General features: G+C 41.0%; 1 protein-coding gene across 16 annotated transcripts in view; it reads right to left on the minus strand.

Annotated features, from left to right (window-relative positions):
• MAGI1 (membrane associated guanylate kinase, WW and PDZ domain containing 1) overlaps window positions 1–23,904 on the minus strand; it is a 336,356-nt gene that overhangs the window by 168,809 nt on the left and 143,643 nt on the right. The window lies entirely within an intron of this gene.

Genomic DNA, 23,904 nt, shown 5'->3' on the forward strand with positions numbered 1-23,904 from the left:
TTTCTAATTGAGGCAAATGTTAGATTTCCATTCAGAGTCCCCTAAATTATAGCATGCTGACTTTATGAGCAGAAGCCCATCTTCCTCTACAAATGGCTAATTACCAAAAATAACTTGCTGTAAACAAGAGGTCTCTCTTGTCTCATAATGCATCTTTCTTCCTGTGGTGTTAAACAGATCATCATTCCCTTTTATCACTTATTTGTCTGAGCAAATGGAGACAGACAGATGATGGGAAAAAGAAGAAAAATAATAAAGGGATTGCTTTTGCAAGTCACTGGAGGGTGAACGGGGCAGAGAGACAGAAGGCAAAAGCTACTCCCACTGGAGGTACTAATAAAGCTGAACTTGGCAAAAAAAATCAAACATGTGCTATACTTTGCACTGGTATCTATCCCAACACACAGCAGGAGTTACCAAAGTATTGACTTAATGAATTAAGAGCACCCAAAGTCCTTAAAAACAACAAAATAATATCCAATGCTTTTCACTTAAATCTATGTTATTTCCCTGTTCAGGTTTGAACACCGTCAGAAGCGTGAAAGAAGATAAATGAGTTGAAAACAAAGCAAAAAAAAATGAACACACACCAAAAAAAACCCAAAACCAAACCAAAACAAAAAACCTCTTAATGAACGTTGTCAGTTGCTGAATACCAAATCCTTTTTTTGTAGTAGAATATATGAACTGAAGAAACTTAATGAAGTCTTTTCCCAACAATCTTTCCAAGTTTGGAGTAACACTGACATTAATTTGACTGTAGAGCCAAAATAGGGATTGAAACTCTTGTGTTCTAAAATGAAAAGAAAAAAAACACTGGAAAAGCTTCTGAGAAAAACACAACCAGGATGATCAAGGCCTGCAGCAGCTGCTACGCAAGGACCAAGAGGGGGATGCTGCAGCCTGCTGTGGATATCAGTCTCCAACATGACCTGAGGTCACCTGAGAACTGGGCACTGCTTGCCTCTCCCCACACAAGGACAGAGACACCAAGGAAAGCTAAATAGGAGCTGGTTAAGAATCCTGCAACAGGGGCAAGAGCCCGCAGGCTGTGCAGCTCTCCCTGGAGAGCACTGTGGGGGCAAGAAGCTTATTCAGGAGATTCAAGGGGAGATGGAAAAGCATTTGTAAGACAGACCCATTGGGGGCTGCAGAATGCCAGGATGGTTTGGATTGGAAGGGACCTTAGAGATCATCTTGTTCCCACCCCCCTCCCATGGGCAGGGACACCTTCCAGTGGACCAGGTTGCTCAATGCCCCATCCAGCCTGGCCTTGAAAAGAAGAATGAAAAGGAAATCCCTTGAACTTAACATTAATTGCTGGTGGCTGGGAGACCTGGGAAAAAAATGGGGGAATATCAAATATCTTGCTGTTTTCCTTCCCTTTGGCAGGCATCTTATTAATGCCCCAGCTGGAGCCAAAATGCTGGACTACGTGGACCTCAGGCTGAACCACTGCAGCTGGTTCCACAGTCTTTTATTATTTGCATTTTGATTTTTTGGATTGTGAATATGTAATGCAGAGATCATCTCAATACATCTGGACACCGAATGCAGCCTCACAGTTTCAGATTCCTGGCTGGAGCCTCTAGGAATCACTGCAGAGCAAATCAAGAATAATAATACTGCAATGGAGTCTGGGAGGCAGCAGCAGCACCAGGCAAATGGTGAAATAAGAAAGAGTGCAGACTGTTATATGACCATGGGCAGGATCAAACTACTGCAGCCCTGCAACATTTTATCAGAAATGTTGGCTTAAAAACAAAACTAAACACAAAAAAACCTGCAGTCTGAAGTACTATGTCAAATTTTAAAAATAACTATGTGATTTGTATTTAGATCCCCCTGACAGCTTTTCCTTTTAATTAAATCTCTTATTGAAGAAAGGAAGGCTCAGGCAGCAGGCCCAGCTATTAAAAGAAGGAAATTTCTTAAAGACCAAGATGCTCATAACAGAAATGAAATAACAAACCTGAAATTAAGGTAGATGTAATTGGCTCAAAACACTTTCCTGAGTGACCCCAGCAACACCCCTCACTCCCAGAGCAAATTATCAACCCATTTTCTAACAAATGGTCTCCAGTTATTACACCATGGAACTGGTTTTCCATACAGGAGGCACTTGGAGGGTTTGGTAGACTTGTGGCCTACAGTTTTTCAATATCAGAGCTGACTTTCCAAACTCCAGATGTTTGATTTCATACCACATTGTTTTACTCCAGAGGGAGACTGGGCAAAAAAAAGAGCATCTGCTGAAATAATAAAGTAGTTCTTTATCTTTTAACTAAACAGTCCATATTTTTCTTTGCACAAGAGAGAGTAAGGTAAGGTGGTTTTTCATAGCAAAAAAGGACAAATATGACAAACTGTTTGGGCATAATGCAAGGGCTTATTCCAGGGAAGAAATTAATGCACAAAACTGAATGTATCAGATAAGTAAACTTTCTTCCAAAATACTGTGTGATCCCTGACTCAATGATTTATGTCACAATCGAGTCTTGAGGTGAATAAGCTCTGCTGAGCTAGGGCTTGTTTGACCACAGAAAAGATGCAATTTAATGATGATATCTGCTTTTAGCTTCCCTCTGTGCCCATTCCATCTAGCATCTCAGTCTATTAAGGCCCCACTGGAAAGTTTGGTTATTTGGTTTATGCAGGAGCTGGGATTTCCCAGCTGAGTCACTGAAGCACTAGTTAAAAAGGCACTTGCAAAAACAGGGGCTATAGCAACACTTACACTCACATAAGTGTCCCCTCCGGGAGCTCAGAGTGATGCTTATTTCTATTACATTTATTTTAGAAAAGAAGGAAGAAGGAGGGAAAAAAAGAGGCAAAAATAAATGCAACCCTCAAGAAGCTTGCTAAACTACATTCCTGTTGCTAAATTCCAGGAAAGTCTTGACAGAAATAAAGCCTTCTTGTAGCCCTGATGATCTCAGCTCAGCAGTCACTGAAGCCACAAGCTGTGGGTATGAGCAGGTTCAGGAACTCCCTCCACTGCCTGGCAGAAGAAAATGAGCTAACACAGAAACTAACTCTGTGTAGGAAGCTGCCAAAGGGATCCAGCCTGGAACACGTTGGATTTTTTTTACCACTTGAAATGTTTCTCTCTGCTCTGATCTCTTCCAAAAATCTCCCCAGAGTTGAGAGGGCATGCACTGGCATTATTTAGTAGGTCCTAGCGGTGCACATGAGTTTATAAACTCTGCTATACTCTTAGTCCAAAATGTATGCACCCATAACCTCTGAGAACCTGAAAAATATGCCAGTGACATTTCAGCAACCTCCTCTGTGCAAATCTTGCAGCAAAATTCACTCTGATCCTCAGGGGTACCACTGGCTCATACAAACTCCCTCTGAGACCAAGCCTCACCTTTGATGGCTTCTGTCCGTGCACCAGTCAGCACCAGACTAAAAGATGGACTGGTGCCCAGAACCACCTGATTTTATGCAAAAGTCCTCCCCTTTGTAAAATTTAAATCCATGTCGTTGTGCTCAAGAAAATACTTCCTTTAGAGAAGAGCTGTGTTAACTAGAAGAATATACTGGCCTTCAAAATACTCCCCTGTTCTCATGGAGACTGGATTTTACATTTATTCTTTTGAGATCCTGTCTTTTCTTCTCTGCTAAAACCATGTAAAAAGATCCAACAGTGATAACAGTGGAGGGACAAGAGATGCAACCCAGGAACAGCAATTTCCAAAGCAGAGGATACGGGTCTGAAGACCCCGTGCTCTGTTCTTCCTTTGTGCTGGTCAGGATATGTTCAAAATTGTTTATTTGCACACAGAAAAATCACCTTGTTATTTCTGTAATGAAAATTAGACTGATACATGTAGCTTTAGATTATCAGACACACAAAAAAATGAAAAGCTCACCGAAATTTATAGTTCACAAGTAAGGCATGTTCAAAGATTTTTTGGTGCTGTTGCAACAGTTTTCTTTCCCTTTTTTCTCCGCTGAACAAAATCAATGCCCTTTTTTAATGTGAAGATACAGTCAGAGAACCAACTTTTCACTGCATCTCTCCCCTACTCCAAATCTGAGATGCTTCCATCTTATTTTCTGAATCCTTTGAATGAAACACAGAGCAAAATGGCTGGTTTAATCTATTCATCTTAATTATTATACTGTATTTTAGAGTACGTCTATCACCCTCCCCCAACAATTACATCATAACAACATTTTAGTAGTAAATAGAAACCCAAGGGGGAAACATTTCTCATAGCAAAAAATATATTTACTGACATATGGTTTTCTGAGAAACAATAAACCGTCAGGTTTTTGTAGCTCAATGTGTAACTCAGATGAGTCTGTGATTAATGAAAAATATTGACTGATTTCTAAACACATTGTTTTCAAACCCACAGTTCTGTCACACATTTGTCCTCCAACAGTTACCTGATATAAAGTCACTAGGGAAGCTATGCTTTGAACTATGCTCTGACACTTGGTGCTAAATTTCCCAGTCTCTGCAGGAAGAAAGCTGCATGTGGGATCATCTAACACCGACTTTGCTGCGTGAGAACATCACCTCTTCGAGAGCACTCCCACCAGCAAGCAGCAGCACAGACCTGGGGGCTGAGAGCTTCTTGCCTTACTGCCGTGCTGGCTTCCAATAGGGAAAGCAGACTGCATAAATGACCAAGCAGAATCTGAATTTTTTCCCAAGAAAAAGCTGAGTGTGAACATCGCAGGGCTGCCAGCACCTTCCTGCCAGCTGGTGGATAGTCTATGCCAGGACTGTGCAATATGTGTATTCTGAAGATGTATTTTAAACTTGTGCTTTATGAGTTTGGAAACTATCATTTTATAGTTTATGTTTATATTAATTACTGCAGCTGTTTGATCCTATTTCTGTTTGAGATGGTCACAGATAATCCTGATAAACAGCCACACTGACAGAGCCTATAGATGCTCGTGCAAAGATGGGTCAGGGTCAGGCCCGGGACACACTGGTCCCTGACCTATATTACACTCCTGTAAGCAGATTAAACCAGTATATATTTTTTTTGCTTTACCCTTCTTTAGGAAGGAACCAATTGCTACATTCACGGTGACTGATAGCATCAGAACTGGGAAAATCTATTTTCTATTCCTGAATTGCAGCAGAATCCCCCTTCAGCTGTCAGGATCTCTGTTTAAAGGTGTCTTTAGCAGAGGGATTCTCTGTGGGCAAAGACTGTTTCAAAACAACAGGGCCATGAAGCAATGAAAGGTTAAAGGCCCCACTAAAAGGATAAAAGTGCAATAGAGTCATCTGGATTAAGACTCTCTCTCACCACCCTGATGTCTACATTGAGAGGGAAGGATTCAATTTTTTAAAGACACAAAGATTGCACGTGTTGGATTTGCTATAAACCCCTGATTATAATGTACTGTCTTTCATCTGAAGATCTCTATCTGAAGTTATTTAACTAGTAAGTTATCATGGTTGGCAAGGTTTTATTTCTGTGCTACAAAACAGAACTGCAGATAAGGGGGGAAAAAACCCTACAAAAACCAAGCCAAACAAAAAAATCCAAACCCTGCTCATTTAGAGGCATAATCAGAAAACCTGCAGTTCATGTTTTCTAGAGCAGCAAGTGGACTTGCAACGTCAGCTGACTAGCCTTACAGGCTGGGGGACTTCACTTGTGCTCCTCTCTCCAGGGTTCCTGCTCTGCCCAGCAGAAGGTACTCAACACAAACTCATCTAGAATTACAGCCAAAATAACTCCCCTTAACTATAAAGTGTGTTAATTAAGCTGGTTATAAATCTAAGACTCCCTTAAACTCAACAGCCTATTTTTAAAAGAAATGTTAAAATATTAATAATGTAACTCAAGACAACTTCTCTATTTATTGTTAAATCCTGACTAAAACATGGGGTGTAGACAGGGCTCCTGGGAAACAGAAGACAGTTCTTAAAACTTTTCCAACAGCAATGCCAGGGCATCACCACTGTCTCTTACTAATACTTGCCACAGATTTTCCTCAAGTTCTGTTGCAACGGTGCCCCTGATATTCCCACATATATTCTGCTAATGCTTGGAGAGATTCACACTCTGTTTCTGGGAAAATTAATAGAATAATTTTCATGGTAAGGTCCAGGAGGCAGCAGTCCATCCTAGAAGGCTGAGTAGATTTTTATCATTTAACAAGACTGCACTGGTAGCTACATCATCATCAAATATTCCTAATCCCAGCAGTTGTTATGGAAATGATAATAGTTTGTGCTATATAGTTTCATCCTGTCCCATCCTTGTCTTCCAGCTGCTGTCCAAAAGTGATTATAAATAATGGGGCCATAAAAGCCATTCAATAATTAGAAGATTCATTGGCCATATGCCAGCAGTGACAAAAGAGAGTGATTTATGTAAGATGAGTCTGTCACATCTGCCAGATCAGAGTTTCATTACGCCTGTGGCTTTAAGGTCACAGTTTAGCACTGTTTCAACAGCCATTTGTCAAGAGGGTGCTGGGGAGAAGAGGTGAAATACATCATGGTTTTGTTTGCTTTCTTGTTTTAACTACTAAGTAAATAAGTAAATAAAGTCCAGTACCTACATTTGTTATTTCATGTCTCTTGTGAGGTCGAAGACACAAGAAAACATTCATCATGGTCAGCCAGAGTTCAAATAAGATCATGAAGAAAAAACATCCCATTCAAAAGCCTTAAGAATTCATGTGGCTTCTTAAATTCAATACAATCTAAGCATGTTCTGTCTTCCAGCCACCCATGAAATGAAGGTACCTTGTAAACACATAACATGTTGGTAAATTAATTGCTACTACATTTTCCTAACACAAGTAAACTTAAAAACCTTTTATGGCTCAGTGTTCTAAAATGATATTTAAACATTGCCATGGGAGTTCAGATTAACAATTAACATGGCTCAGCAAACACCTAATTTGATCCCAATTCCATTTTCTCCTCTTCTTTTCCTCTAAAAAACAAACAAAGAACACCAATGTACTTTTATTGCTAGGTACCAATACTAGTACCAGATGTTTAAATGTTCCCCATAAATGCTTCAATAACCTCATCTGTTATTGGCAGTGATTGCTTCCATTCCAATGTGATCAGTCTCTGGTGACAAAAACTACTGGTCTGAGGGTGCAGACGGGATCTTTGTGGGAAATGCTACATCCAGTACCAACCAACATATTACTTTAATTTGTACCAGCCTCCTAAGACCAGACTGCAGTCAGATGAACTGCAGTCAGATCAGAGCCCAGATGCTGCCATTATTCTACACAAATCCATACCATAACAAAAGAAAAATGACTGCTCACCCTTTGCCTACCTCCTGAAGTAAAACATAAAATACTTCCCAATTTTTATGCTAAAGCATAAAGTTGTAAAGAACCTTCTCCAAACAACAAAGCCTTATCCATTGTGAAAGACTTCCAGTGGACAGAAATTATGATAACCTGGAGGGTTATGCCATAAAGAATTGCACAAAGTTACAGGATGAGCTACCTGCACAGCAGTAAAACCCCACTTGATGGAGCATGGTTAAGCCTTGAGCAGAAGCAGCCTGGCTGCTGAATCAGCAGTGAGCACTTCAGTGCAGCTAGTAATTCCTGTCTGGAGAATGAATAACACTTGTTACTTCATTACTAACAGAACTTCATAAAATATTATTTTAGGTGTAAGCTGTGAGTCTGAGGGAGACGTATTCACACTCAAAACTTTCAGGTCATGTTCAGAATCAGGAGCAGGCAAAAGTCTTCTTGGCACACTACCTTTGGCATCGCTTTCAATCTGCATGGGTGAGTGAACCAGCACTGAGGTGGTAATTCAGCATTTGCTGCTACAGAAATGCACTTAACAGATCATAAATCCCTGGTGAAACTCTTCTAAGAGCACGTCATCTCATCTACTGTACTCGCAGGGTGCTTCACCTTATCTTCCCTGCATTAATAGCGGTTCATATTTCTACACTAAATTTAAACAAATAGCCTTTCAGCTGAGAAGTGCCAGAAAAACCCACAGGGCTCATGCACTGAGGTTGAAAAGAAAAGAATATCATTATTTATACACCAGGCCTGAAAATTTTGAACATTTGTGACAAATACTCTTCTGTTGCTCTCAACTGAATTCAGATCAGCAACAATAGCAAATGCAGAAGCAAGCCCAGCCTTTCTCCCTTTTTGGCCCCTTCAAGCTTCTGGTGCCCTCAAAGCTTCAGCCTTGAATTTCTTGAGGCTCCTGGAGAAGAAAAGTTCCTTCACCCTCTGACACGTTTGCAGCCCAGGACAATCCTGACCTGGGAGACAGGGAGGCCACACAGTCACAGCTGCATCCCAGGAAGGTGAGCCTGCTCTACCATGGAGAGACAAAACAGATCTTTCTACCTTAAGAAGGATCTATTTTATTATTTTCTTTGTCGAAATACCGAGGTTTAAGTTCTGCTCCTCGTCTTAAATCACGTGATATCATTTGTGTCCATATAGAGCCTATAACATCATGATAGTAAATAAACAATGACATTTCTCCAGAGAAAGTGGCAACCATACCTGCCCCAGATAAGTCTAAGGAAGGGAAAATCTGATACCTGTGAGGTAAAAATATGATAGAACATGCTGCTCAAGCAACAAGAGCATATGATGAATAGAAGAGGGAAAAGCAAGGTCAGCAGTATTAATGACTATCAGCCTTAGATACCTCTAAAACACATTTGAACTGGCCAGGCACAAAGCTTCAGAAACGTGATTTGCCTCATCCAGATGGATCCTGGCAGATGCGGAGCTGTGCTTTGTAGCCATAGTTAATCATGAACCCAACTAAGTAAAAGATGGAGATTAACCACTCTTACTCTGTTACTGACTCATAAGAAACCTCTTTTCTTCCCCTATGCCGTTTTCAAGAAATGCTACAAGCTCCCTGGCTCTTGCCTCAGCTTTTTGTTTTCCTTGTTCGCTTTTAAGAATCCACAGACACACGACAAGGAGGGAGTTGAGACTATCAGGTGGTCTCTGGGAATGACAGTAGAGAAGCAAGGTGAGCCAAGGTGAGAGAAGGGACCTGATGGGATGACAAATACAGAATATTTTCCTACTAAAATGAAAAATCGCCAAGATAAAACTATAAAACTGATTAACAGCCACACACACAATAGCGTTTTCACAGCAAAGCTCAGGGAGGTACGTGGACAAAGAACAGAGTAATGCAACATCCTCTGGTCTTGTTTTCAATGAAGTTTGGATTAGTATCATGCTAAATACTTTATCCAGTTTTGTGGCCAGATCAGTGTTGACCCAGCGTTAACTGGCTGACAGTGAAGCTGTAACATTAAAGCTACGTCCATAAATGCCTCTGCTTGGCAGCAACCTTAAATCAAGTGCCCAGAGCAAAGCCTCAGCTCTGCAAAGCTTTACAGCAAACCAGACCCAGAGGTGACTGTAGGGAAGCAGAGACATTCCTCTGAGCAAGGCATTCAGCCTTGCACACAAAGGCACTGCTGTGTTGGGGCACTTCGCACTGCATGTTCCAGCAAGGAAGAGCAATGAGGAGTAAGAAGCAATCAATAGTGGCAAGAATCATGGATGTTGCCACGTAGGCTTTAAAAAAAAAAAAACAACCAAAAAACCCCAACAACAACAACAACAAAAGTAAGAAAGAAGATTAAAAAACCTCCTACACAACTGAAGCGAATGCAGAATGAAATCATTGTAAGAGAGTGCCACGGGATGCAGCCTCTGAAGGATGCAGTGGAGCGGCTCCTACGCCGTCTGCTCTGAGCGTTTCCATCAATGAACACAGACTGGGCTACGTGAGCAGCCCGACCTTCCGGCCAGGCTTCCCAGGAAAGCACAGCCTGCCCGGGAGCCACAGCACAGCGTTTGGCACCGACACGCCTCTGCACAACCGCACTGTGTGAAGCCACCTGGAGAAGGGAGCACTGTTCCTTTCCCTTCGCTCTAAGATGCCAGCAAGCTCTGCATTTTCTGGGGTGAAGGGAGGGTTTACAGCAGCAACAGAAGTAGGGTGGGGGGGAAGAAGAAAGTCTAGCTAAAATAATAAGAATGGGAAAATCAAGATGAAAAGCACTTGCAGTCTTTCACTCCAAGGAAAAGACCCATTCCTGAAATGAGATGCACATCTCTCTGTGTCTCCTAAAAGGAGTTGCCATATGTTCTAAAAGTAGGATATAATATTTGAGCTGTAAAAGCCAAATCAGCTTGAGAAACAGACGGCATTACAATGCTTTAGCAGAACAAGCCCCCCATAACAATATGCCAACAAACTCATTTTCTAGAACGGCACTAGGAAAATATTTGCAAAATCTGAAACCCATTCCCTAAATACAGCATTTGGTTCTTCCAGAATGGGAAAAAAGTGCCACATGTATGCCAGAATTGGGGAATTCTAAATAGCTCTTCATATTCTTTGTTTTGCTTGCTTTTCTCTGTCATTTTTGGATAATGGTTTTTGGAGCTTTTTTTTTTTAAACTTGACCTCAAACTTCTTGAGCAATAATTCTTGTTCTTCCTTGATCACTGGAGGAACAAATTCCCATGGCCCAGCCAGGTCACCTCTGAATATTGATCACAGGGTTATAGTTTTGTGCTGTGACCTCCCAGGCTCCAGGACAGATGTCAATATTAACAGCCTAATTTCCAGAGGTACTGAATACATAAAATCTAATGCTGAGAACCTGTAATTGTCAGGCTATAAAAACACACTAAATGCAGATGTTGTCAGAACACAATTTTTAATTTTTTTTTTTTCCTCACAAGTATCTCTATCACATACAAGATGCTTGCCTTTTTGGAAGAAACCAGCTAAAAATCATGTGTCCATTGGAAGATCTGTCCAGAGCATGTTCCAGATGCTTTTGCCCATTCTCCTGTACGGTTGAATGATACACACTCAGGTGCACCAGCATCTGACCAAAGAAAAAAATTTTTTTCCCTCTACAATATATCCATTTACAGAGTGCTACGGGTTAGTTTTCCAACCTGCCCAAGAAATTTCCCAGAACCAAGATTTGCCAAGAAACAAATAAAACCAGAAACAAATAAAACCAGAAACAAGACTTGCTGTGGTCTTGCCTTAGCAAGTAAAGGTCCTGCTCCTACTATGTTATTTTCAAAGAGCACAACTCAGCTTGACCTCAGATGGACTTGCTTTTTTTTCCTATTTCAAATATAATTACACATTTATGTACATATAGAATAGATGCCAAACCACTAACATACAGTACAGAAAGGAAGCACACAGGCAACAATGCTCTGTGATTTAGAAAATCAAGCTCTCAAAGCTGAATATAATTATGAGCTAAATCTGTTGGGAAAAAAACATTTAAATGGAAAAACGTGTGTAACAGTTGGGAGCTGTTGAACCACATTTTACAAAAGGCCCAAGAAGCCACAAAAATTGAGTAAGGAGGTCACACTGGTTTAAAAACAAACCTGGCTTATAGGGAAAGTGACTGCAGCTTCTTTCAGTTTCATGTTGTAGACAAAGGGAAAACAAGATCTAAGCAAGCGGACTAGCTCTGGTTAATTATTCTAACTGTGAACATTTTTGTTTTATTTTTATTGTAACATTGGAAGTGATTTCTGAGGCTTGGAGGATATTCTCCATCCCTGGAAAGTGTTGTATCAATATTGAATGGTTTTTTGAAACGTTCAAGGTGAAAGAGAAATTGATTCAAACTAGTTCTCTAATGTCCTGAACTATTACTTGGAAATGTAATTTAGGAAGACAGTGTTGAACAGGCAGGTAAAGGATGTGGAAGAATGGGGAGCCAACAGCAATTTAAAAGAGTTCAGAATAAAATGATGCAATGAGCTGAATCTTTTGAATTGCTCAGGTGACCAAGAGCCTAGGCAAGTGCAGAAAACCTTCCTGGTAAAAGGGAAGTGTTAACATGGCTATTCTGCTGTAAAAGCAATTCAATAGACAGCATTGTGGACCTCCCCTTTTGCGCAGGAAATGGAACTGAAATTCTAAAATCAGATTTTCCAGCACTGACAGAATGAACGAGTTGGCTGGAGCAAGCAAGAACTATGGCAGTCAGTTATGAGTTTTAACAAAGTACAACTGCATCTTATGGGCAAAACTCAAAAGTAGAAGTGAGAAGTGAATGAGGGCAATGTTGCTGTTAATTATTGCACATGCAGTCATGATAAGCAAAAATGCTCTGATTCTTGGGACTCTCTCTATCACACAGAACAACTCTTCTCTTCTGTAACCTTCATGTTAAAGTCAAAGGCAACAGCTACAATATTGAAAAACTCACATTTAAAACAAAAAAACAAATAACTTGTATAGCATTGGTCTCTAACATAAATTTAATACTTCATATAAAGCAAGTTTGGCAATTAAAAATAAAAAAGCACATGAAAAAGCTTCCTAGGCTCTGTAACAAACATCTTCTTTGCCTTAGTCACAAGGTCTTGTTTTCTTAATGAGTTTAAGAGTGCCTGTACCATGTTTCTGTCACCCCAACTTTTCCCTCTGAGAAAAAAATATGAATATTACAGATGTTAAAACCCACATTTTCTTGAGCAGGAAATAAATGTTTGTATGCAGCACATAGCAAAACGTATGTTTCCAGAGACAACAGCTACAAGATTTAGACTTATTAGTGCTGGAATTTTTAATGGAAAACACGTTTTTTGGGGATAAGAATTTTAATTACAAAGAAACAGCATACAACTTGCTCCCTTAGATATAAAGCAGAGCAGTTCTGCAGCAGAATAAAAAGGTCTCTTTTGATGAAAAAAAGAATATTGGAATAAAGAGAGAAACACTCAGTTCATGTGTATGGCGGGATAGACATTTTCATGGTAATGCTTTTGATCCCAAAATGGCATTTGTCAGAATGGAGACATTCCTCAGGAACGTGACATTTCTGCAGAAATGAGACACAGCTCTGATGGTGCCTTTTCAGACCATGCCCTACCCTGCCAGGCTACCCTGATCCCAGCCACTGCTCCGAAGTGTCCAAGCTCAGTCAGTCAAGCCCTTCTGCCCACATGCTTCTTTTCTCTCCCCTCTTCTTACAATCTTTAGACAATGCACACTGAAGGAATAAAAATTAGCACACCCATCTAAAAGAGGGGGCTTATGAAAGGCTACCAACACCCAGGCTTGATCTTCCCTCTGCAAACAAAAAAAAAGTTAACCAAAGTACCAGTTCAGTTCTGAAGATACAAAAAATTGGTACCTCCAGAATGAAGTTTCACAGATTCTGGTTTGGTAGAAATGGAAATGTAAGCTTTTTTTGGCAAGTGGGGCCTCCCTTACATGAGCACATCTATTTAGCTGCAGGCATCTTGCACTAAAAACAATTAACTGGAAAATATGAGACCAGAGGTGGGCAAAATAACAGTTTCTCAGAATTCAAAGTGGAAGCAAACACTGGTTTCATTCCCACTGCATTACTCTTTCCAGCAGCAGTCTTGGTGGCTTTCCTGTATATCCAGAATGAATGCCTTTTGTGAAAGACTTAACAGGAAAAGCAGAAATGAAATGTTTAATCAGGCTTTGCTGCTGGCTTTGGCATCATGGGATTTTTTCCCATTTTACTGGACACAAGTAGACCTGCCCATGCTTTATGCCCATTTTTACCAGTAAGTTCTGCTTTCCAGACTCACGTGGTTCTAACCAATTTGCAATTCTGCCAGGAAATCTACATGCTCAAGCAGCAGCTTTACTGTCATTGCCATTAAAACCAACAGCCACTTTATTTTTAAAATTATTTTGATAAGCATTCTGATGATCTAGCTAAAGACTACAAGAGAGGCAATAGAAAACAATAAAAATCAGCTTTAAGTGTCTAAATACCATTTCCTTCTCCTTAAGTTTTTATTCTTTAATTTTGGAGAGCTCTTCTTGTATGTTCTCGGTTGGTTTGTTAACAAGCATTTTTCAGCCTCATTTAATCAAATGCATTTGGATGGAGGTCCCTAACACTGACTGAAATGGAAAGCTCTAATCAGCTTACCCTCAAATTCATTTTATGCTTCTCTCACTTTTGGGAGTGCACAGTCAAAGCTCTGAAGTTCTGCAAAGCTGAAAGACTTCTTAAGCAACACAGGTACACTGAAGTCTCCTGCACTCCCTCTGCTACTGGAGCAGAAAAACAAGTTGTAGAGGTCTAAACCGACCCAGCAAAAGATGCAAGAGAGCACAGTATGGGCCTTGCATTTCTGCTGAGTGAATGTCACTATAGTTTCTGCTTTTATGCTACTCTGGGATTTCAGAAAGCTCTACCTTCAGTCATTAAGTCATCAGGAATTTTTTCTGCTGACTTAAAAGGACTTTGGGTCAGAACCTCCCAGCTTGGCAAGAAAAGGTGTCAGACAAGTAGCATGCAAAAGCAATAGCTATTTATCAAAGGAGCAATCCAGAATAATGCACTGTTCGTGCTTGAACACAGTCCCACTGCCCCACTTTTAGAGTCTGAACCAGGGTAGATAAACAAAGGAGGAACTTTGGAAGACAAGTGGGTTTTTAAATAGAATAGAGCATAATGCACAAAGGCATCCAGGAGCCACAGATGAACAGTTCACTGAGGGGACTCAAAATCCCAAGTCTCCTCCAGACAGGAGCTGCATTACTGTCCCTAGTTTTGTGCTACTCACACTCCTCCACTAATAAGCCCCACGGTAAGACCTTGAGATTCCTAGAAATTAACTCTGCTGCTGTTTCTGAGTGAGTCTGGCCAGGCAAACCCATCACCTTTGACAGGTGTTTATTCACACTGCTGTCCTTGTTTTTTTTTTTTTTTTTTAATTGTGTGCCTAAATATTAATTCATTGGTCTAATTTTACATTTCTTTGGTTTTGGTCTTTCCTTTAAGTTCCAGCCTGCTTGATAGATAAGATTTTAAAAGAAACTTAGGAGCGTGACCCTTTCATGATACAATGCTCCCCTGGTCCTGCCTTTGCACCTCTGCTCAGACCCAGAAGTTCCATTCAAACAAGGTGCATCCACAGCTGCTGTAGAAACACCATGTACACATTACCCTGCACTGCCAGCACAGAAATGGCAGATGCATCTACACAGGCTGGTAATTGATTTACTCATAATTTGCAACCCTTTGCAAAGGAACTAGACTTCCTAGCAATCAATGAGAAAATAACCTTGTTAGCAAAAAAATCCAATGTTCTTCTAAATTAATCAGTTCTTTTTCATCCAAACAGTACAGATAATGAGAGAGATGATGACATTTTACATGACCTATAAAAAGTAGTGTTTCTATTTTAGGCTCTCCTTCGTAAGGGTGCCAGGATGATTATGTTTTGTTTACTGGACAAAATAATCTCTTATTTGTTAAGGCTTGAATGCAATTTTATACAGTACAAAATTTTATCTTCTATTGTCTTAATTATCATCTGGAGGGTTGAAGCATGAAATGATGGCACAGAAGAAAATGAATATTAATGTGTTCTAGCTGCAATTTAAAGAGAAAGGACTTGGAGCTTTCTTTTGCTCATGTGCTTAATATGCCACATCAGACTAGTGAATTATTTCCCATTTAGCTGGTATTGTTTCTCCAAGTAGCATGAAGAAAAGAGACACCAACCTTTTGTAGACCTGCTATGTACCCAGTGTTCAAACAGACAGCCTTTTCCTCTAATTTCCTTTTGCATCACTTGCTAAAGAGTGTGAAAATGTTTCCTGCTTAGGATGGTGTGCAAGACTACACCACTGTTTTTAAAGTTCTTTGCATGACACCTTTGTCACCTACAGCATGTTCTCATGCCAGTGTGAAAGCACAGGCAGCAGGAGCCTTTTCTCTCGTTTACCTCATTTGCATCCTAATAGCCAGAGAATTCAGTGTCTGGGGAAAAAGGTGTATGCATCCAGGGAAGGGATGGCAAAAAGGAGAGAGCCTTGGATGATAAGCAATGCACGGTGACACCCCTGGTACCTTCCTAGGTAGAAATCAAAAGGGAACTTAGTGTGCTGATTTTAAATTAAAACAAACAAAATGGATGGGGCTGACCAGTTCAGATTCCAGAAGTACCAGCAGGGATTGAAAAAGACAGCACTTAGATGCAATGAAATATGGTTTCATTCTTTTGCAGTTTCATCCTGCTGTTTCAGCCCTGACCTTTCCAGGTCTGAAAAAGAAGGGAGGAACTCAAAGGTTTAGTTTCCCTTTTTTTTGAACAAGAGGAGCAACTGGGTTGGACTTTGTTTCAGGGTCTTCATACACACTGTTAGAAATTTTAACAAAAACCAAAAAACTAAGCAAGAAAAATATCAATTAAAAGAAGACTGGTTTCCAAATTTGGGAAATTTGGTTGGGAGAAAACTTCCCCTGGTGTCATTTCCTCACAGAAGGTACCATTTTTAACATAACCCCAAAAACATGCACTTAGTGTGTGATAGCCCTTTATCCATGTACCCACATTCCGGAGAAAGTTAAAAGCCCATGAATTCCTCACCTTCTCGACCCATAGCGCAAGCTGGATAACGGCAATGGTAGCCTTAGTCAGAGGACCCATGTTTAGGTAAGGAGCTGCAAAGGGGAAGAATATAGCCACGGCCACATGCCACCCGAACCAGGGCAAAGTAGACCACATAGTGCTGCCTAACAAGGTTCCTATATCCAGCACACAAAATTAAGTTACCCAGGAACTGTTATTCCTTTTTCACCCCTTTCTCTTAATGCCCTCAGGCCCCACATTGGGCACCAATATCTGTCTTGGTTTGAAAGACAGGTGTCTGCTAAGGAAGGCAGGAGCCTCTCTTGGAATGGCAGATGCGACCCCCTTTCCCCCCGAGTTATTATAATTTTGAAATCAAGGGGCTTTTAGGCAAAGATGTGGAAAATAGGAGTAACAGTTCTTTACTATTATATATCTCTGTGTGTATAACAAGGCAAACAAACAGCAATAACTGTGGCAGTAACAGCAAACAATCCCAAACCCAGCCCCGGCCTTCTCGGCTGTCGGGCCCTTTCCCCTCGGGTGCAGTTCCGCTCGCAGCCGGCAGGGGCGCTGGCGGCTCCCGGTGAGCAGGGCAGGTGCGATGGTTCCCCCGCGGCTGCAGGGGGCGCTCCGGAGCGAGCTCGGGGAGCACGCGGCAATGGCGGCCTGGGATCCCGGGGAGGGATGGGACAAAGGCTTCACAAACCCCTGGGCAGCCGATCCCGGTGTCCGGCCGGACCCTCGGGAACAGCAGGCTGGAACGGCAGGGACGAGCACAAACCCCGGGGGGCAGATGAGATGTATCCAAACGGGGAACCCCCCAGAGGTCTGGGCAGGCAGGGCGAGCAGGAGAGCAGCAAAGGCTCGAAGCAACAGCGGGGGCAGGACGGCCATGGCCCAGCTCCCAGCGGGGCAGGGAAAGGTGGGCTGGGGAATCCCGGGGCTTCTCCGGCAGAAGGAAAAGCAGCCGAAGAAAGCAGCCTCCCTCTCTGTCCAAATGCCAGGGACCACTGTCTGCACACCCAGGTGAAACAAAAGAGTAGCCAGATGCACCCCACCTCTGTAGACACCTCTTTTGTTTTCTTAAGAACCCAGACATTTGTCCCGATAGCAACACGTATGGGGAAAATTCCTTTAACAGAAAAAAACCCAGGAGAGCTCCTAAAACCCCAGCATCTGTCTGCAGCCGAGATCCACTGAAGGCCGAGACAACAGGAAGACAACGCTGTGGGCACACTGTGTCACCATCAGGATAGCAGCACATGGGAGCACATCCCCTACAGCCAAGGAGCCACAGCCTCCTCTGGCAATAGCCACCTCCCCAGTACATTCACTGTATAGAATAAGAGATTAAAAAGGTAAAATCTGGGGCTTAAAGGTATTAAAGGTATAGGAAATTGCTCCAGTAAACCACAGAAGAATGAATTAGGTGCTAATCACCACCACCACTCCACTCAAACCCAACATGAGGCAAGTGGATGGGATCTGAGGCTCCCCACAGCTCCAGGTTATGAGTGTGGGAAGACAGAGGTTTCTGGGGGTTTGCATCAGTCTGTCCCAGAGCTGGTTACCCCATGGCATCAGCGTTTCACTCATGGCAGCAGAGCCCTGAGCCTTTCCTTCCATGGGCAGCAGTTCTTCTGGGAAACTCCACACTGTCCTTCTGCCCCTCTCACCCAAGCTTAAAACACTCCAGGTTACCAGCACCTGTGCAAGAGGTCACACACTAAAGTCCTCCTACTATATTTCCAAACTATTTGAAGACCCAACAGCATATGCAGAAACACAAATATCTTCTGCTTATTGGATGACATAGAAGAACACCCATATGTGAGCATTTACAAATAGTGATCAATACCTGTATACACACAATGTTTCCTGTATACACACTACTTCCTACAACCAAAGAATAAGGCCACACAAAAATATCCATCTAAAAATAAATTAAGAAAGAAAAAAAAAGAAAGAAAAGACAAAAGAAAAGAGACTGGAATTAACAGCCAAACAAAATACAATTGAGAATGCAGTTAAGCTGAGGTAAACCAAGAGCAAACATATCTGATAATTGATCAAAGCACATGGTCTAGCAGATTAGTGACTACTGATGAGAAGGACTGAAGAATACAGACACTCCAAGGTGGTAGCTATAAAGCAGAGTTTAATGAAATTATAAGCTCTTTCTGCAAAGCATTCATGGCTACGACAATTCATTTGCACAGGCGGAAAATAGAGTAGAAATTTGTCAAAATACAACAAAATACAACAGTGACTTATTGATACAGGGTCAAAATGTGAAGGGGAGAAGCAAGTTCAGGACACCAGGGCTACAATTACTGTAGTGTTCTTATAATAACATTTCTCTCTTTACATTAAGATTTTTCATCAAAAGGTAGATCTAAGGAACTCATTAACAGGAAGAAAAATGAATAAGAACATTACTGAAAAGGAAGCCAGAAATATGCATCTTATAATGTGAATTAAAATTTTCTGCTGGAGAATGTCTTTATCTTTCTGGGCAAAATAGCAAAGCAATTTTGTAGAATTTAACTGAGAAATAAGGTACACAAAAGGGCTGCTTATATGCATACCTCAGTGGAAGATACAGAGTAGAAATAAGTCCTCTGAACAAAACTGAGCACTGCACATCAAACAATGTTGCCAAGTGTCACTGCTTGCCTATGAAATATCACATTTAAACCTGTACTAAAGGAAAGTCACATTGCTTCCCCAACAAAAAAGCAGTTACTTTTAAGTTACTATTGCTATGATACACTAGACATAAATATATCCAAGCCAAAGCAAAAGGAAGTACTAGTATTTTGATTTGAAATTCAGTGATCTGGTTAAGACATTTGTATTTTGACCACCAGGCTTAATTTTGAAAGGATTTGAGCAGCTTTACTGTCCAGCAGCCATGAATAATTCTGTGCTTGAATACTTTTTACAGAAGTACATGAAGCAAAGCACTGCTGCAACCTGCAAAGCACACATCTCTCACCAGTTTTATTACATGGGCAAGTTAATGCAAGCTAAACAAACTGTACACTTCTCAACCCTTTTGACTTTTTGCTCTCTCTCTCTCTATCTGCACACACATATACATTTTTTCTAAAACATTTCCGTTTTCATGAGCAGCACAATAAATTGTTGTTGTCCTTTTATGAAGAGAAAAAAAATTGGATTAGGGATTCTTCCTGTGCCCAACAGTACACATTCAACAGAAGCTTTTGAACACTTCTGCATCCCTTCAACAGCCTGTTTCAATAAGAATTCACCTTTTGCTTCAGCCAGATTGCTTTAGGAAAATTTTTTTCAATACTGCAAGCATTACAGCTCATACAATAGAAAGAATTGCAAGTATCAGGAGAAGGTTGACTCAACTTGGCTGATAAAAAGAACTGACCTGGGAGTGTTAAATGCACACATGCAGACATACACAAAGTTATTAACTCATTTGTTTGGGATCATGTTTTGGTCCCTTGGTAAAGAGCATAAAACATAAGAGAGGACTACAGGTGCTCAAGAAGAAGCCAGAAAAAGATACCTGACCGGTTTCAGTTCAGTTCTTCTATCAGCTATTCCAGGAATTTATTAATGTCACAGGAGTTGTCTGCATAAGCCAGAGGAGAGTCAGAGCACCAGTGTAAGCTGCCTGCATTAAAGACAGCAGCCTGCTGTGGTTGTCAGCAGTAGGAAATCGTATGTGTCTGGATGGTGTCTTCTACAACTTTCTCCTCATAATTTCTCACAATGGATTTTCTCCTCTTTTGCATTTTATAGCTTAAAACTCTATAAAGCTTGTCAACTCCACCTTGGCTTTTCCTTGCTGGTAAATCATTAGAAATGACTGAAATAGTTCTGTGCAAATAAACTCACCCTTCCGTTCACATCAAACGCCATTTTGAGGATTGCGTGCCCTAAAAATGAAAATTGTACCCAGTGCTTTCCTCTTCCAAGTCTTTCACCTAACCAAAGGAGCAGGTTTGATATTAAGCAAATTCCTGATTTCACAATGGAGTCTCAATTAAATATTACAGGAAACTTTTTTTTTTTGCAATTTGACTTCAAATATGGTATGTGTCACACTGTTATGGGGGAACTGAAAATAGAAAAGATGAAACCAGCATGGCTTGTCATCACTTCCATTATGTCATTGAGAAAATAATTCAGAAATATAAAACTGAATGGATGGGGTTTTAGGAAGACATAGGAATACTTTTTATTCAGTTTAAACATTAAAACACTAATGGATAAACTCCTTAACTACACTGAGTCTTGTCAGGGGTTCACAGTCTGCTGCTTTTTAGAAAGCTCCAGATTACCAAGTGAGTGATTGCTATTCTTACTGACCCTTCTGGGACCACAGTGTCTCCTTTCACTGGTATGTTCCAAATGTCATGTTCCCCTTGCTAATACATGATATAATGGTCCACAACTCAGAAAAAAAGTAATTTGTGTTGTTTAAGCAGCCAGTGACAAGAGAAGTAAATGACAGAAGGTGTGAGAGAAATACAAGTGCATGATGATAGGGACAGACAACCTTTAAATGGAAAGAATACTTTTTCACTTTTTCCTCCTTCTTTTCTCATTTTCTTTTTTTTTTTTTTTTTGGTCTAAAAGAGACTAGATATTTTTCAAATGCCCCTAATTATGCTACCCCCTACTTGTAAGTTATTGTGCCATTCTTTTCTTAACCCAACCCTCCTGTCTGCTCAGATGAGAAGTTCAGTGAACTATCAGCCATCTTCCAACTTCATTCCTGCAGTACCAAGCACCCTGAGCCTCGTAAGATACCAGTAGAAATATCCACAATACAAATATACAGATTATTCATGCTATACGTACACAGATACACCATTTTCTTCTTCAGGATAGAAACTTATTTTGGGCACGGATTTGTATCTGTTCTAACTTCTCCAAAATATAATCAGACATCTCAGAATGATGAGGATCTTGGGAAACCCAAATAACCCCAGCTGTGCATCCTCATGTGACTGTGCACAGGCAGTTTAATGGTTCCAATAGAGGCCAGTACCAGGCCCCCAAAAGCCGGTTTGCGTTGCTCTACAGAACCTAAAATAATCACAAAGAGCAAATGTCAAGAGTTACTGTTATTACCATATGTAAAGTGCAGAACAGAATTATTTCCCATCAGTTTTGCTATGAAGAGAGCACGATTCAAGGATTACAGCTTTCATGCTGAATAGCATCTCTAAAATTAAAGGCAATTCAAAGCAGAACCATCTAATAACACAGTGAAGAGAAAGCAAAAAAGTCTGCTGTAGAAAATAAACATAAAACAACAGACCATCTAAACTGTCTGAGGCAAAAAGGCAGAATGCATTCCAGGCTCAACGCTGGAGTAAGTGGTTGAAATGGCTGAAAAGCTTCTATCTTCTTCATTGTAACTTATTCAAGATCTGAGAACATCTTGAGTTCCTTATTAGCTGCAGTAAAAATACCCCTAATAAAAGGACGCAGAAAATTACTAACACAAGTTTGAAACTTTTTTCCAGATTTCAGGATTCAAGTCACATCTGTTACTTCAGAGATCAAAAAAACCTCATAACACCACTATGCTAAGCTCCCATTTTTAAAATATATATGGTGTGTACAACTGAACCTATATATATATTATAACCTGTTAGGCAGTCTTATCTGTAATATATACTGTGGGCATTAATGCCATGTATTCTTATATGTAGGGCAGGTAAGCACTCCTTGTTTTATATATGGAAAATTTTGTTTCAGAAGGACATGTGGAATGGATGCAGACAGGAAAGGAGGAGAAAACAGCCCACTGGATTGCCTGACCCAGGTGCTCTTACACTCTGGACCTGTGAAGAGCCATTGCAGAGAGCACCAGGGCCAGCAATGCTCACAGAGAACACTCAGTGATGGCACAGAGCAGTTCTAAAACATTTTGTGAATGCATTCTTCCATTTAGATTCCAGCCTCTCAGTGTGGTTTTATCACATAGCACTATAATGATTCATTATGCTATAAATTATTTCAAGACCAGAGACAAGAACTGTGCATTGAAATGTGCAAGGCAACCAAGAAAAATCTCAAAATCTGTCAACAAATGAAGCTCATTTGGAAGAAACTGAGAACAAAGGGCAGCTATGAAACCACTCAGTGTAGAGCAGCAGGTAATTGGTGCTATGGCACGAACTTGAAAGCGAGTGTTAATTTAGGATTTCCCGTGTGTGTGTCATGTCCTGGGAGGCATCAGGCACAGGATCACCAGCTTGGCCAGGGAGGGGATTGTCCTGCCCTGCTTTGCACTGGTGTGGCCTCACCTCAAGTCCTGAGGGCAGTTTTGGGCACCACAATATAAAAAAGACATTCAGCTATTAGAGAGTATCCAAAGGAGGGCCATGAGGATGGGGTGAAGGGTCTGGAGGGGCTGTATGAGGAGCAGCTGATGGCATTGGGTTTGTTCAGCCTGGGGAAGAGGAGACTGAGGTGAGACCTCATTGTGGTCTTCAACATCCTCATAAGGGGCAGAGAGGATCTCTGATACTCTCATGACCAGTGACAGGACTCAAGGAAATGGCATGAAACTGAGTAAGAGAAGTTTAGGTTGGGTATCAGGAAAAGGTTTTTTACCCAGAAGGTGTTTGGGCACTGGAAGAGGCTCCCCAGGGAAGTGGTCACAGCATCAAGCCTGTCTAAGTTCAAGTAGAGTTTGGACAGCACATGATGTGACTCTTGGGATGTCCTGTGCACAGCCGGAAATTGGACTTGATGATCCTGATGGGTCCCTTCCAACTCAGGATATTCTATGATTACGATGATTGAAAGCTATTGAAAAGTCAGTATTTCTGCCCACTTATCTTAACACACAGATGAGAAGTTCTAGGTGGTTCAGCTACCTGCTTTGGTCACCCAGATTCTTTTAATAGTTATCAAGACTTCATATTTAATACTGTGACATTGCTCTAGAGCTGCTAACCCAAGTGATTGTGTGACCCCATGTTATCTGAACACAAGCTAGCAGAAATGCACGGCATTTTTAAAGAAGAGCCATCCATCTCCTCTCCTTTGCTAGAACACATTCAGACAGTTCTCAAAGTAACAACAGGCCAAGACAGATCCAAACTCTTTGAAGATATTGATTCACAGTTCAACCACCTCAAGGACTTTTTTTTACTTGTAACAACCTTCAATAAAATGTGCACCAATTTTGTCCTGTAATTCGAACTGTCAATATCTGGAGGGCAAACGCTCAGTTTCCCGCATTTCTTTCACTTTATTGTAGGCAAGGGAATTTGTCCCACTGAAGCACGGCTGGGAATGATTTGGTTGTCATTCCAATTCATTACCAGTTGCAAGAGAAGAAACACTGTTTTTCCAAAACCTTTTTTACCCTTTCTAAAAGGTAAAATGTATTTCTTTATTTTTTGGGTATGCGGGTTCAAGTTATAGTATAAAGGTTTCTGGCAGTGGCATCCCTTTACTGTAGCAAAAGCACCACAGTTTGAATCGAGGCTGCCATTGCACATGCACTGCTGTTCT

Source organism: Aphelocoma coerulescens, chromosome 12 (assembly GCF_041296385.1).
Source record: "Aphelocoma coerulescens isolate FSJ_1873_10779 chromosome 12, UR_Acoe_1.0, whole genome shotgun sequence".
NCBI classification, from domain to species: domain Eukaryota; kingdom Metazoa; phylum Chordata; class Aves; order Passeriformes; family Corvidae; genus Aphelocoma; species Aphelocoma coerulescens.